This window comes from Haematobia irritans, chromosome 3 (genome assembly GCF_050003625.1).
Source record: "Haematobia irritans isolate KBUSLIRL chromosome 3, ASM5000362v1, whole genome shotgun sequence".
Lineage (NCBI taxonomy): Eukaryota > Metazoa > Arthropoda > Insecta > Diptera > Muscidae > Haematobia > Haematobia irritans.
The window spans coordinates 134,898,464-134,910,752 of NC_134399.1; positions in this window are offsets into that span (position 1 = coordinate 134,898,464).

Consider the following 12,289-nt stretch of genomic DNA (forward strand, 5'->3'; position numbering starts at 1 on the left):
CATGTACCAAATTTCAGCCGGATCGGATGAAATTTGCTTCTCTTTGAGTGCCGAGCCAAATCTGGGAATCGGTTTATATGGGGGGCTATATATAATTATGGACCAATATGGACCAATTTTTGCATGGTTGTTGGAGACCATATACGTATACCACCTACCAAAGTTCAACCGTTGAAGTTGTTGTTGATGTGGGTCGGAAGGTGTTGCAAAATGGGCCATATCAGATATAGCCATATGGTATAGCCCCCATATAAACCGACCCCTAGATTTGTCTGGCGGATCCCCGTAGAGAACAAATTTCATGCGATTCGTTTGAAATTTGGTACATGATGTTAGCAGGGCTGTGGAGCCGGAGTCGGAGTCTTGGAGTCGGAGTCTGAAGATTTTGCTGGAGTCGGAGTCGTAAAAATTTTGCTCGACTCCGACTCCGGATAAACCAAATTTTTTAAAACACTTCACACCTAACCTAACTAAGCAAGTTTTTACGCAAATTAGTTTCCATTGCGTTATTCATTCGATCAATGTACAGCTTGATTGTAAATGAAAATCAACTTCCAATCTTTTTATGTTTCCTAGAATGTTAGACTAGCAGATGGGCTGGATCGATCCATTTTAATGTCCATATCAATTAATTTGAAATATTTCGAACAATCGAAATTATTATTTTTTTTTTATTTTATTTTAAGGCCATATATATATGTGGAATATTGACAGAAAATTTTTTCAAAGTTGTTTATATAGAAAATTTTGTCAAAATTTTATTTCTATAAAAAATTTATTCAAAATTTTATTACTATAGAAAATTTAGTCAAAATTTTATTTCTATAGAAAATTGAGTCAAAATTTTGTTTCTATAGAATATTTTACAAAATTTAATTTCTATAGAAGATTTTGCAAAATTTTGTTTGTTACACAAAATTTTTTCAAAATTTTATTTCTATTGATAATTTTATTTCTATAAAAATTTAAGTCAAAATTTTATTTCTATAGAAAATTTTGCCAAAATATTATAGTAGTAGATTTTTTTTATTAGAAAATTTGGTCAAAATGTTATTTCTATAGAAAATGTTGTCAAAATTTTATTTCTATAGAAAATTAAGTCAAAATTTTGGTTCTGTAGAATATTTTTATTGACAAAATTGTATTTTTATTGATAATTATACCCACCACCATAGAATGGTGACGGGGGTATAATAAGTTTGTCATTCCGTTTGTAACACATCGAAATATCGATTTCCGACTATATAAAGTATATATATTCTTGATCAGGGAGAAATTTTAAGACGTCTGTCTGTCTGTTGTAATCACGCTACAGTCTTCAATAATGAAGCAATCGCGCTGAAATTTTGCACAAACTCGTCTTTTGTCTGCAGGCAGGTCAAGTTCGAAGATGGGCTATATCGGTCAAGCTTTTGATATAGTCCCCATATAAACCGACCTCCCGATTTGGGGTCTTGGGCTTATAGAAATCGTAGTTTTTATCCAATTTGCCTGAAATTTGAAATCCAGAGGTATTTTATGACCAGAAAGAGGTGTGCCAAAAATGGTGAGTATCGGTCCATGTTTTGGTATAGCCCCCATATAGACGGTTCTCCCGATTTTACTTTTTGGGCTTATAGAAACCGCAGTTTTTATTCAATTTACCTGAAATTGGAAATCTAGAGGTATTACAGGACCACAAATACGTGTGCCAAAAATTGTGAGTATCGGTCCATGTTTTGTTATGGTCCCCATATAAAACGGCCTCCCGGTTTGGGGTCTTGGGCTTATAGAAACCGTACTTTTTATCCAATTTGTCTGAAATTGGAAATCTAGAGGTATTTTAGGAAATCTAGAGGTACTACAGGATCACAAATACGTGTGCCAAAAAATTGTGAGTATCGGTCCATGTTTTGGAATGGTCCCCATATAAAACACCTCCCGATTTGGGGTCTTGGGCTTATAGAAATCGTAGTTTTTATCCAATTTGCCTGAAATTTGAAATGTAAAGGTATTTTATGACCATAAAGAGGTGTCCCAAAAATGGTGAGTATCGGTCCATGTTTTGGTATAGCCCCCATATAGACCGATCTCCCGATTTTACTTCTTGGGCTTATAGAAACCGCAGTTTTTATTCAATTTACCTTAAATTTGAAATCTAGAGGTATTGTAGGACCACAAAAACGTGTGCCAAAAATTGTGAGTATCGGTCCATATTTTGGTATAGCCCCCATATAGACCGATCTCCCGATTTTACTTCTTGGGCTTATAGAAACCGCAGTTTTTATTCAATTTACCTGAAATTGGAAATCTAGAGGTATTACAGGACCACAAATACGTGTGCCAAAAATTGTGAGTATCGGTCCATGTTTTGGTATAGCCCCCATATAGACCGATTTCCCGATTTTACTTCTTGGGCTTCTAGAATCCGAAGTTTTTATCCTACTTGCCTGAAATTGGAAATCTAGAGGTATTTTCGGGTCATAAAGAGGTGTGCCGAAAACGGTGGTTATCGGTCCATTTGGTTTATGGTGGTGGGTATTTAAGATTCGGCCCGGCCGAACTTACTGCTGTATATACTTGTTTTTTCGTTTTATTTCTATAAGAAAAAATTGTCAAATTTTATTTCTATAGCAAATTTTCTCAAAATTTTTTTTCTTACTGATGCTCACTGATACTCGCTTCTATAAAAAATTTATTCAAAATTTTATTACTATAGAAATATTTTTTTCTATATAAAATGTAGTCAAAATTTTATTTCTATAGAAAATTTAGTCAAAATTTTGTTTCTATAGAATATTTTGCAAAATTTTATTTCTATAGAAAAATTTGCAAAATTTTGTTTGCTACACAATTTTTTTTTAAATTTTATTTCTATTGATAATTTTTTCAAACTTTTATTTCTATACAAAATTTTGCCAAATTTTATTTTTATAAAAATTTTTTTCAAAATTTTATTTCTATATATTTGGTCAAAATTTGATTTCTATATAAAATTTTGCCAAAATTTTATTTCTATATAAAATTTAGTCAACACTTTGTTTCTGTAGAAAATTTTGCAAAATTTTATTTGTATAGAAAATTTTGCAAAATTCTGTTTGCTACACAAAATTTTTTTCAAAATTTTATTTTTATTGATAATATTTTCAAACTTTTATTTCTACAAACAATTTTGCCAAATTTTATTTCTATAAAAATTTTATTCAAAATTTTATTTCTATATATTTGGTCAAAATTTGATTTCTATATAAAATTTTGCCAAAATTTTATTTCTATAGAAAATTTAGTCAAAATTTTGTTTCTGTAGAAAATTTTGCAAAATTTTATTTCTATATAAAATTTTGCAAAATTTTATTTACTAGACAAAAATTTTTCCAAAAATGTATGCTCACTGATACTCACTGCTAAGTCGAAAACTTGTAGAAATGACTCAAATTTTCAAATTTTTCAATGAATGAATCATAAATGCATTTTTGCGAAATTGGAAATCTAGAGGTATTACAGGACCACAAATACGTGTGCCAAAAATTGTGAGTATCGGTCCATGTTTTGGTATAGCCCCCATATAGACCGATTTCCCGATTTTACTTCTTGGGCTTCTAGAATCCGAAGTTTTTATCTTACTTGCCTGAAATTGGAAATCTAGAGGTATTTTCGGGTCATAAAGAGGTGTGCCGAAAACGGTGGTTATCGGTCCATTTGGTTTATGGTGGTGGGTATTTAAGATTCGGCCCGGCCGAACTTACTGCTGTATATACTTGTTTTTTCGTTTTATTTCTATAAGAAAAAATTGTCAAATTTTATTTCTATAGCAAGTTTTCTCAAAATTTTTTTTCTTACTGATGCTCACTGATACTCGCTTCTATAAAAAATTTATTCAAAATTTTATTACTATAGAAATATTTTTTTCTATATAAAATGTAGTCAAAATTTTATTTCTATAGAAAATTTAGTCAAAATTTTGTTTCTATAGAATATTTTGCAAAATTTTATTTCTATAGAAAAATTTGCAAAATTTGGTTTGCTACACAATTTTTTTTTTAAATTTTATTTCTATTGATAATTTTTTCAAACTTTTATTTCTATACAAAATTTTGCCAAATTTTATTTCTATAAAAATTTTTTTCAAAATTTTATTTCTATATATATTTGGTCAAAATTTGATTTCTATATAAAATTTTGCCAAAATTTTATTTCTATAGAAAATTTAGTCAAAACTTTGTTTCTGTAGAAAATTTTGCAAAATTTTATTTCTATAGAAAATTTTGCAAAATTCTGTTGGCTACACAAAATTTTTTTCAAAATTTTATTTTTATTGATAATTATTTCAAACTTTTATTTCTATAAAAAATTTTGCCAAATTTTATTTCTATAAAAATTTTATTCAAAATTTTATTTCTATATATTTGGTCAAAATTTGATTTCTATATAAAATTTTGCCAAAATTTTATTTCTATAGAAAATTTAGTCAACATTTTTTTTCTGTAGAAAATTTTGCAAAATTTTATTTCTATATAAAATTTTGCAAAATTTTATTTACTAGACAACAATTTTTCCAAAATTGTATGCTCACTGATACTCACTGCTAAGTCGAAAACTTGTAGAAATGACTCAAATTTTCAAATTTTTCAATGAATGAATCATAAATGCATTTTTGCGAAATTGTCTAAACAATTACAAATATTTCCCAAATATTGCCCGAGATTTTGTAGAAGTCTGATTTGAGATTTTATCAAAATGTAGATCTAAATACAAAGTTGTGCAGAGTATATTGTAATCGGCCCACCCGACTTTAGACTTTCCTTGCATTTTTATTTTTTGTTAAAATTGTGTTAACGTTACATTTAAATTTTAAGTACATAGATTTTGTAGAAGTATACACAATTTTGTCTAAATCGATTCAGATTCAAATTCATGCATATGGGAATATAAACCTTTATATAGCTCGTAACAAATTTAAAGGATTTGAGATAGTATCAATAATTTTTGTCCGTCCACAAATACATATACTGTTGGTATCTTCTCATATTATGATGGGTATTTATATCATTATTTTATTTATTAAACATTGCCCTAAATTTGAAATATATAGTTCAATTGGCATCTAATGTGAAATTAAGACCTGTTTTTGCACACCTAAATAAATACGATACTTTATATCGATCCACTTAGGGTACCCCAATAGAACTACAAATTAGTGGTATTATAATGATATTTAGTTATATTACCCGGAGTCGACTCCGGAGTCGGAGTCGAGCTGATGAAAAATGCTGGAGTCGGAGTCAGAGTCTAGCAAAATTGGCTCGACTCCACAGCCCTGGATGTTAGTATACGACCTCCAACAACCATACTAAAATTAGGTTATATCGGTCCATAACTCTCTATAGACTCCTCGAAATAAAATTATCAAAAACTAAAAGGGCTTATTTATATAGGCATTAATACTGCCTGTTTTATTTAGCAAAGAATCCATATCGACGTAGTTAGAATTTATTAGACATTTTGAACCTTGCCATCGGTAACTGTTACCACAACCCAATTAATTCAATTGTAGATCTACAAAGCAGTCCTCCTTTTAGACTTTCTTTACTTGTTTAATATTTGTGTTTGTACAAAAATCTAAACTTAGGAATTGGTGCTGAGCCCATTTGCCAAAGACACCATGTTCGTATCCATAGAAGACTAATCGATTCTGAAGCTAGAACCTAGGCTTCATCCACACTCAAAAAAAAAATAATAATAATTATTTCCTTCCAAACGACCAGACCTAAACCAACGAAATTTCCTTTTCCTGACAAATTTGTTTTCTCAAGTGCTAATAAATCTCTATTAGCACACAAAAATTTCATTTTCAAGAAAACAAATTAATTTTTCGCGCCTACAACATATAACTTAAGTCGATTAAATTTTTTCCCCATGGTTACGCGGTATCTAAAATTGCCAAACACCAACTTGTAGATTTTTTTTAAATTGTCTGCCAAAAATTGAGGCAAAAATTATTTAAAATTCCCATATATGTATATAGATAGCAACGCCCGTTGCACTTTAACCTATGGCATTAGTCATTGGTAACGGTTGCCAACAGGGTTTGCGCAACCTAAGAGTTTCATTTATTCACTAACTAACTAATATACACTTACTACAAAGTAATGCCAGTGTAAGTGTGTGTGTAAGCGAGTTTCCTTGATCTTATATTCTGTCCTTTGATTTCATGGGATTTCAAATCTTCTCTTCTGCTTTCAAGGTTTTATTCATTAAGATTGTAAGGCACGGTAAAATATAGGAATTTTTCGACATTATATACAGTGGAACTGAGGAGAAAATTTGGAAAAATTTTAAATTTAAAAATCATCCAGGGCACACAATGCAAGTTTTTTCTTGTATAGAAGACGAATTTCTCTTTTATAAAAATTGGTTACTTTACCTTTTGGTTGATAAACTTTTCATAGAAGGCGTTCTATAGGCACCTTTCCATAAAAGAACAACTTTGTTGGACTATTAACTTTTCGTTAATAATTCTGAAAAGTTCTTAGAATTTCGGATTTTAAGTTACGAAAAATATCCCAACAAAACCGGGGCTTACAAAAAAACTTCTTAACACCGTCTTTTCAACATTTTCAAAATTCTTACAATTTTGAATAAATTTTCTACAGAAATAAAATTTTGACAAAATTTTCTATAGAAATAAAATTTTGACAAAATTTTCTATAGAAATAAAATTTTGAAAAAATTTTCTATAGAAATAAAATTTTGACAAAATTCAAAAACTAAACAGGCTTATTTATATAAAAAGAAATGGCTTATTTCTATAGAAATACAATTTTGACAAAATTTTATATAGAAATAAAATTTGGACAAAGTTTTCTATAGAAATAAAATATTGACAAAATTTTATATAGTAATAAAATGTTGACAAAATCTTCTATAGTAATAAAATCTTGACAAAATTTTCTATATTAATAAAATTTTGACAAAATTTTCTATAGTAATAAAATTTTGACAAAATTTTCTGTAATAAAAAAATGTTGACTAAATTCTCTAATCTGAGTTCCAAGAGCTCCGGGGGTCAAATCTGGGAATCGGTTTATATGCGGACTATATATAATTATGGACCCATGTGGAACAATTTTTGCATGGTTGTTAGAGACCACTAACTAATAATAACACCATGTACCAAATTTCAGCCGGATAGGATGAAATTTACTTCTCTTAGAGGCTCCGCAAGGCAAATCTGGGGATCCGTTTATATGGGTGCTATATATAATTATGGACCCATGTGGACCAATGTTTGCATGGTTGTTACCAAATTTCAGCCGAATCGGATGAAATTTGCTTCACTTAGAGGATCCGCAAGCCAAATGTGGTGATTGGTTTATATGAGGGCTATATTTAATTATGGACGAATTTTTGCATGGTTGTTAGAGCCATTAGCGTAGCTAGACAATTTTCCTAGAGGGGGATATAGCCCCCCTAGTTTAAAATTTATAGACTGAACTTATAGGTTCAATTTATGTTTTATTTCATAAAAATAAATAAAAAATAGGCATCAAAATAACTCGACAATTAATTTATAATAAAGCAACTAAAAGTAGCTCCACACTTTTCTAAAGGCACAACTTCCGAAAATGTCCTCACAAAGAAGTTAATTATTTGAACTACACAGGAAGTTTTTTACTTCATTTTTTTCATATTTTAATGCGTACATTTTTGTTTTCTTTTTTCAAATAGTTTAAAAAAAATTGTAAGAATAAATAAAATGGTACAAATTATTCAAATTTTGCCACAGAAATGCTAAATCCATAGAAAAATCGATAATTTTTGAAAATATTCAAGGGAAAACGTTTCAAACAAACGTTAGAATGCATTAAAAATCATAAAAAATATAAAAATTATTTATTTGGAAAAATGTCACAAAATTTTTTAATTCATATTCAAACACTGAATTCGGATCACACTGCAAGAAGTGATGCAAATTCATTGCAACGGCTGTTGAAACGGTGGACATTCGTTCTATGACAAGTTCATATTACATTCATCGCTTCTCCGCCAATTTTGCACCACTCCCGAACCCAAAAAGAACATTTTCACTTCTTTTTTGGCGACGCTGTTTTGCAGCATTATTAAGATATTAATTTATGAAAGAATAGTTTTAATATCAATTACTATACCACAGCTTTATTTCATAAATATCAGAATTCAAACATTGCCATCGGCAACTGCTACCACAATTCGATTGTGCATGAAAGTCTTTAGCGAAACTTTGTGCGGTTGTATATACTTGTTTAATTTTTATAAAAATGTAAAATCGTAAAGAAGTTTTCGAATTTGGGGGGGGGGCTAAAATTGTTCTGGGGGGTCTAAGCCCCCTCCCCAGAGGCCTTCCTACGCTTATGGTTAGAGGTCATATAATAACACCACGTACCAAATTTCAGCCAAATCGTATGAAATATGATTCTGTTACAGACTGCGCAAGCCCAATCTGTGGGTCCGTTTATATGGGGGCTATACCGATTTGGCCCATTTGCAATACCATCCGACCTACATCAATAACAACTACTTGTGCCAGGTTTCAAGTCGATAGCTTGTTTCTTTCGGAAGTTAGCGTGATTTCAACAGACGGACGGATGGACGGACATGCTTAGATCGAACCAGAATTTCACCACGACCCGGGATATATATCTCAACAAAAAATTTGGAAGTTCTTCTCAAGTTACAACTTTAAAAGAACTTCCAAAAATGCTCTCCCAAAAATGTTCTTTATTTTAACTGCACAGGAAGTTCATTTGGGTCATTTTCTTTATAATAATGGGATTTTTATACCCTCCAACATAGGATGGGGGTATAGTAACTTTGTCATTCCGTTTGTAACACATCGAAATATTGCTCTAAGACCCCATAAAGTATATATATTCTGGGTCGTGGTGAAATTCTGAGTCGATCTAAGCATGTCCGTCCGTCCGTCTGTCCGGCTGTCTGTGGAAATCACGCTAACTTCCGAACGAAACTAGCTATCGACTTGAAACTTGGCACAAGTAGTTGTTATTGATGTAGGTCGGATGGTATTGAAAATCGGCCATATCGGCCAACGTTTACGTATAGCCCCCATATAAACCGATCCCCAAATTTGGCTTGCGAAGCCTTCCGGAGCAGCAAAATTCATCCGATCCGGTTGAAATTTGGTACGTGGTCTAAGTATACGGTCTCTAACAACCGTGCAAAAATTGGTCCATATCGGTCCATAAATATATATAGCTCCCATATAAACCGATCCCCAGATTTAACCTCCGGAGCCTCTTGGAGGAGCAAACTTCATCCTACCCGATTGAAATTTGGTACGTGGTGTTAGTATATGGTCTCTAACAACCATGCAAAAACTGGTCCATATCGGTCCATAATTATATATAGCTCCCATATAAACCGATCCCCAGATTTGACCTCCGGAGCCTTTTGGAGGGGCAAAATTCATCCGATCCGTTTGAAATTGGGTACCTGATGTTAGTATACGGTCTCTAACAAGCATGCAAAAATTGGTCCATATCGGTCCATAATTATATATAGCTCCCATATAAACCGATCCCCAGATTTGAACTCTGGAGCCTCTTGGATGAGCAAAATTCATCCGATCCAATTGAAATTTAGTACGCGGTGTTAGTATATGGTCTCTAACAACCATGCAAAAATTGGTCCATATCAGTCCATAATTATATATATCTCCCATATAAACCGATCCCCAGATTTGACCTCCGGAGCCTCTTGGAGGAGCAAAAGTCATCCGATGCGGTTGAAATTTGGTACATTTCGTTAGTATATGGCCTCTAACAGCCATGTAAAAATTGTCAAATTTTATTATAGTAGAAAGTTTTGTCAAAATTTCATTTCTATAGAAAGTTTTATAAAAAGTTTATTTCTATAGCAATGTTTGTCAACATTTTATTACCATAGAAAATTTTGTCAAAATTTTATTTCTATAGAAAATTTTGTAAAAAATTTATTTCTGTAGAAAATTTTGTCAACATTTTATTTCTATAGACAATTTTGTCAACATTTTATTTCTATAGAACATTTTGTCAACATTTTATTTCTATAGAAAATTTTGTCAACATTTTATTTCTATAGAAAATTTTGTCAAAATTTTATTGCTATCGAAAATTTTGTCAACATTTTACTTCCATAGAAAATTTGGCAACATATTATTTCTATAGAAAATTTTGTCAAGTTTTTATTTCTATAGAAAATTTTGTCAAAATTTTATTTCTATAGAAAATTTTGTTAAACTGAATTATATACGTACTTAATCGGCCTTTTTTTGTTTAATATATACCCCTTATGGACTAACTTACAATATAGAAGACAGTGTTAAAAAGTTTTACGATACCTTGCCATCGGCAAGTGTTATCGCAACCCAAGTAATTCAATTGTGGATGACAGCCTTTAGTAGAAGTTCCTACGCAATCCCTGGTGGAGGGTACATAAGATTCGGCCTGGCCGAACTTACGGCCGCATATACTTGTTTTTTTTTTTTGTCTTTTATACCCTCCACCATATGAGGGGGATTTGGGATCTTCAGCGTCTAGAATTCCCAATTTTTATTCGATTTTCAAAATCTAGATGTATTTTGGGTCCATAAATAAGTATGCCGGATATGGTGTGATCTGGGTCACATTTTGATATAGCCCCCATATAGCACGATCTCCTGGTTTGATTTCGTGAGCTTCTAGACAACGCAATTTTTATCCGATTTGCCTGAAATTCAAAATCTAGAGGTATTTTATGTCCCTAAATAAGTGTACCGAATATGGTGTATATCCCCATAGATCGGGCTATATTGGTATAGCCCCAATATAGCCCGATCTCTTGATGTGGCTTCTTTGACGCCTAGATATTCGAAATTTTTCCGATTTGCCTGGAATTTAAAATCTAGAAGTATTTTGGGTTCATAAACAAGTGTACGTATGATTGTGAGTATTGGTCCCTGCTTAGGAATATCCCTTATATTGCCCGATCTCCTTCTCCTTACATCTTGGGCTTCTATAAACGGCAATTTTTATCCGATTTGGCTAAAATTGCAACTCTAGAGGTATTTTTGTGTCCACACAAAGAAAGCGTATCGATTCATATTTTGATATACCCCTCATATAGACCGATCTCCTGAATTGACTCCTTGTCTAGAGGTATTTTAGGTCCGTAAATAGGTGTAACGAATATGGTGTGGATCAGTTGTAGGGGAAGGTTATGAAAGGAATCTGGAGTGTGTGGGTACCGATACCTGGTCGAGGAGGTTTTTGAAAATATAAAGCTTTTTAATTTTGTCGGTACTTTTTATACCCTCAACCATAGGATGGGGGTATATTAACTTTGTCATTCCGTTTGTAACACATCGAAATATTGCTCTAAGACCCCATAAAGTATATATATTCTGGATCGTGGTGAAATTCTGAGTAGATCTGTCCGTCCGTCCCTCCGTCTGTTGAAATCACGCTAACTTCCGAACGAAACAAGCTGTCGACTTGAAACTTGGCACAAGTAGTTGTTATTGATATCGGTCCACTTTTACGTATAGCCCCCATATAAACGCACCCCCAAATTTGGTTTGCGAATCCTCTAAGAGAAGCAAATTTCATCCAATCCGGCAGAAATTTGGTACATGGTGTTAGTATATGGTCTATAACAACCTTGCAAAAATTGGTCCACATCGGTCCATAATTTTATATAGTCCCCATATAAACAGATCCCCCCATTTGGCTTGCGGAGACTCTAAGAGAAGCAAATTTCATCTGATCTGGCTGAAATTTGGTACATGGTGTTAGTATATGGTCTCTAATGACCATGCAAAAATTGGTCCACATCGGTCCATAATTATATATAGCCCCCATATAAACCGATCACCTGATTTGACCTCCGGAGCCTCTTGGAAGACCAAAATTCATCTGATTCAGTTGAAATTTGGTACGTGGTGTTAATATATGGCCTCAAACACCCATGAAAAAATTGGTCGAAATCGGTCAATAATTATATATAGGCCCCATATAAACCATTCCCCAGATTTGACCTCCGGAGCCCCTTGGAAGAGCAATTTTCATCCGATTCGGTTGAAATTTGGTACGTGATGTTAGTATATGGTATGCACCAACCATGCAGGAATTGGTTAATATCAGTCCATAATTATATATATATAGCCCCCATATAAACTGATCCCCAGATTTGACCTCCGGTGCCTTTTGGAGAGGCAAAATTCATCCGATCTGGTTGATATTTGGTACGTGGTGGTAGTATATGATATTTAACAACCATGCATAAGTGGTCCATATCA